The sequence below is a fragment of the Furipterus horrens genome, unplaced genomic scaffold, assembly GCF_987537825.1.
Source record: "Furipterus horrens unplaced genomic scaffold, mFurHor1.1.pri manual_scaffold_9, whole genome shotgun sequence".
In the NCBI taxonomy this organism is placed as follows: Eukaryota; Metazoa; Chordata; class Mammalia; order Chiroptera; family Furipteridae; genus Furipterus; species Furipterus horrens.
This window is the reverse complement of record NW_028327179.1, coordinates 66,815,675-66,820,622: the sequence shown is the minus strand read 5'-3', so window position 1 is coordinate 66,820,622 and position 4,948 is coordinate 66,815,675. Positions and strand designations below refer to the sequence as shown.

General features: G+C 36.2%; 1 pseudogene; it reads left to right on the top strand.

The window, feature by feature from the left end:
* Positions 1-3,918: 3,918 nt before the first annotated feature.
* LOC150001876 (serine/threonine-protein kinase 16 pseudogene) lies at positions 3,919-4,743 on the top strand (annotated as a pseudogene).
* Positions 4,744-4,948: the final 205 nt, after the last annotated feature.

Genomic DNA, 4,948 nt, shown 5'->3' with positions numbered 1-4,948 from the left:
TCACCAATATGTCTCCTAAGGGAAGGAAAATAAAGGAAAGGATAAACAAATGGGACTACATCAAACTAAAGAGTTTTTGCTCAGCAAAAGAAAACACCAGCAAATGAAAGGGGAACCAACCATATGGGAAAATATATTTGCCAATGATCCCTCAGACAAGGGAGTGATCTCCAAAATATATAAAGAACTTATACATCTTAATGCCAAGAATACAGACAACCCAATTAAAAAATGGGCAAAGGATCTGAACAAACACTTCTTCAGAGAGGATATACAGAGGGTCCATAGGCATATGAAAGAATGCTAACATCACTAGCCATCAGAGAGATGCAAATAAAAACCACAATGAGATACCACCTCACACCAGTCAGAATGGCCATCATCAAGAAATCAACAAACAACAAGTGCTGCCAAAGATGTGGACAAAAGGGAACCCTAGTGCGCTGTTAGTGGGAATGCAGACTGGTGCAGCCACTATGGAAAACAATATGGAATTTCCTCAAAAAACTAATAATGAAACTGCCTTTTCAATCAGCAATTCCAATGCTAGGATTATACTCAAAGAATATTGACAACTCAATTCAAAAGAACTTATGCACCCCTATGTTCATAGCAGCGCTCTTTACAATAGCCAAGTGCTGGAAAAACCTAAGTGCCCATCTGTAGATGAGTGGATAAAAAAACTGTGGTACATTTACACAATGGAATAATATGCAGCAGAAAGAGAGAAGGAGCTCCTACCATTTGTAATAACATGGATGGAACTAGAGAGAATTATGCTTAGTGAAATAACCCAGGCTATGAAAGACAAATACCATATGATATCACCTAATACAGGAAACTAATGAACAACACAAACAAACAAGCAAAATTGAACCAGAAATGTAAACAAAGAATAGAATAACAGTTACCAGGGGATTGGGGAGGGAGAGAAGGGGGTAAGTAGGGAAAGAGTTCATTTACTAAAAGAACTAGTATAAGTAACCCATCGATATGTACAATGAGTTTGGGATTGACAGTGAGAGAAGGGGTGGGCTGAGTGGGGGAGCAATGGGGAGAAAAGTGTGACAACCTTAAGAGAAAAAACAATAAAGAAATAAATTTAAATAAAAAGAGAAGTAAAATTGTTAAAAATATATTTAATACTTATCTACATAATCAAGACAATATAACACTAATGTTTACGTACAGACATGTAGATTAATGAAATAAAGTTAGTAGTACAGAAATAAACCCTTACATTTATTGTCAATTGTTTTCAATTAAAGAATACAATTCAATAATGAAAAAATAGTATTTTAACAAATGGCTCTGGCATCACTAAATATGCAAATACAAAAAACTGAGTTTGGACCCCTCTCTCACAAGATACATAAAAATTGAATCAAATTGAATTACATAGCCTAATATGAGAGCTAGAACTATAAAATTCTTAGAAGAACACATAGGAGTAAATCTTTGTGACCTCCACATTACACAACGATTTATTAGCCTTGGCACCTAAAACACAAGTAACATAAGAAAGAAAGAAAGTGGATTTTGTCAAATTTTTTAATTTTATGCTTCAAACAACATCTAAAAAACTGAAGTTATAACTCACAGAAATGGAGGTAATATTTGTAAATTTTATATATGATATGACTAGTACCAAGAATATATAAATAATCCTTATAACTTAACAAAAAATACATATAACCCAATTTTTTAAATGAGTGCAAGTTTTGAGAAGATATTTATCCAGAGAAGAAATGGTCAGTTAACACAGAAAAAGATGCCAACATCATTGGTCATTAGGGAAATCAAAATTAAAAACACAATGAAATACTACTTCACACCCACGAAGATGGCTAGAATTTAAAAAGACAGACTATAAAAAAATGAAACATTGCTAGGGGGATTATAAAATGGTATGTTCACTTTAGATAATAATTTGGCAGTTCCTGAAAATTTACACATGATACTACTGTATGAATCCAAAATGATATATAAGCTAATTGAACATGTATATTCAAATAAAAACATTAATGCTTATTGTATCATTTTTAATAGCTACAAAGCAGAAATAATCCGAATTCATAAATTAATGAATAGATAAATGTATATCTATATAGTGGAATATTATTTTGCCATATGAAAGGAATGACACACTGATACATGCTACAACATGGATGAATTTTCAAAACATTACAATAAGGGGAAAAAGATAGTTAAAAAGCTGCATATTGTATGATTCTATATATGGGATGTCTAGCATATGGAAAGCCATATAAACAAAGTAGAATAGTGGTTTCCAAGAGCTAGGCAGAGGAGAAGCTGGCTTGGAGAGACTTTTCTAAGATGTCAAAAAGAGTTAATGCCAATGTCAGGACTACAAGTTTAGATAAACAAACTCTAGCACTTTCAGATAATAGAGTATTATTCAGTGTGAAAAAGAAATAAAATAACACGTTATGAAAGTCATTGAAATAACTGAAATGCATATTACAAAGTGGAAGAAGCCAATCTGAAAAGACTGCATACTGTACGATTCCAACTGTATGACATTACGAAAAAGACAAAATGATGGAGACAGAAAAACAATCAGTGGTTGACAGTGGTTATAAGAGGGATAAATAGGCACAGCACAGAGGATTTTTAGGGCATGGAAACTACTTTGTATGATACCATAATGATAGATGTTCCAACACATAGGATGTACAATATTAAAAGTTAACCCTATGTAAACTACAAACTTTGGGTGATTGTAATATCATTTTATGTTTATCAGTTTTAACAAGGGTTATAATTTATTGTAATTTTGGTGGGAGATATTGATAATGGTGGAGGTTATGCATGCGTGGGGGCAGGGAATATTTGGGAAATCTTTGTACGTTCTCAATTTTGCCATGGAACTAAAACTCTTTTAAAAAATAAAGTCTTAATTTAAAAAATTAAGAGATAATAAAAAGTCACAAATATATGAGAAAAAGTTAAGAATCAGATATGTCATTGAGAATATCTAATAAACTGGCTCTTTTGAAAAATTATCTGGCTGGTTTAATAGACTTGAAAGAGGCAATGGTATTTATGAATCCATGTCTTAGAAACCTGTAAATGTTATATGCTGCAAATGTTTAGCCTAGTGTCTTACACAGAGGAAGAACTAAATAAATATTTCTGAGAGAGGGAGAGAGATGAAAGGAGAGAGAAGAGAAGGAGAGAAGACGGAAAGAAACAAATAGAGAGACCAATTCTCAGGGAAGAGGTTCCCTTCCCTAAAAAGTTTGATTGTAACTAAATTTTTTGAAATTCTTTGATTCAGACTGGCAAGCACTTGGGCACAGATATCTAACTGCTTTGGAGTACTGTCAAGTACAGTTTCATATTTATAACTTAACTGCCCTATTTCCATACTCTTGCTGCTCATGGAATTTTCAGTCATTGCTTAACTATAGAACTTGAGTGCTAGATACAGTAGAGAGGTCATCTTTTATTAAACTAAACTTAATATGGTTGCAACCTTTACAGTGATGTATGGTTCAGAAATGCCTTTAATAAAAGTAAATCCCTAGTTTGTATATATGGAGTGAAAAAGAACTACAGTCCTTTTATAAACAAGGTAAGGTGTAACTACATAAGAAACAAAAGTACATCAGTAAAATTATAAATTCAAACTTTGTATGTTTCTTTTCAAATTTCTTTAATTAGGTTATCTACTAATTATGAAGGACACCTCTTTGAAATGGTCAGTATCTGGAAAAAAAATTTTAGTAGTAAGGTTATCAAGAGAAAAAAACGTGACTTAAAAGAACAAATTAACCTCCAGCCCAAGCCAGCATGATCATCTGGGCCTCCAGGACACCCTTGCAATAGGTCCTCAAACTGGATAAACCCCCATGGCAGCCTCAAACTGACTTTGAGGAGTATGACTGAGACATTATGGGCCATACATTGTGTGTCTGCTCTCAGGGAACTTTCCTCATTGACAAGAAGCACTACCTCTTCATCCAGAAATGGGGAGGGCAGGACTGGGAGAAGGCCTAGTAAAAATCAGATATCCACGGCCTCTTCCATCACTCCAATATCATTTGCCTTGTGGCTTACTATCTGAGAGAACAGGACACTACACATGAGTCCTGGCTGCTGCTACTCTTCAAGAGAGGTACACCGTGTAATGAGATAGGAAGGCTGAAAGACAAAGGTAACTTCTTGACTGAAGATCAAATCCTTTAGCTGCTATTGGGTATATGCAGAGGCCTTGAGGCAATTTGTGCCCAAGGTTATGCCCACAGGAACCTAAAACACACCAGTACCTTGCTTGGAGATGAGGGGCAGCCAGTTTTAATAGACTTGGGTTCCACTAATCAAGCATGCATGCATGTGGAGGGCTTCTGCCAGAATCTGGCTCTGCAGGACCAGGCAACCCAATAGTATACCATCTTCTACCCAGCCCTGGATCTCTTCCTGTTGCAAAGCCACTGTGTCATTTATATACGGATTGATGACTGGTCCCTAGGCTGTGTGCTATATTCTATGATGTTTGGAGAAGGCCCTTATGATATGGTGCTCTAGAAGGGGGATAGTGTGGCCATGCAGAACCACCCTACAAGGCTCCAGGCATTCTTTAGCAATGTGGCAGCTGCAGGCCTCCATGATATCTGTGGACCCCAGTAATGCCCTCACGTTACTCTCCTCTTTAGTCAGTTGAAGGCATAGAAAACTCCAGCTCTGGGACAGGACACTACCCAAATCTCAACAAAATAGTGGCCATGTTAAGAAGGTGCCCCCACACAACCTGTGCCTTGGAAACAGGCCCCAATCTCTCACTGGAATCTAGGTCTTTCTATCCAGGCTAGCTCTCTTGTAGTTGGGGAGGGAAGAGAGGTGGGAGGGAAAGAGTCAGCTCAGTCTTCTATCTATGCTCTGCTTTCTTACCCCTGAGAGCTGGACAGAGAGCTTGAGTTGGGGT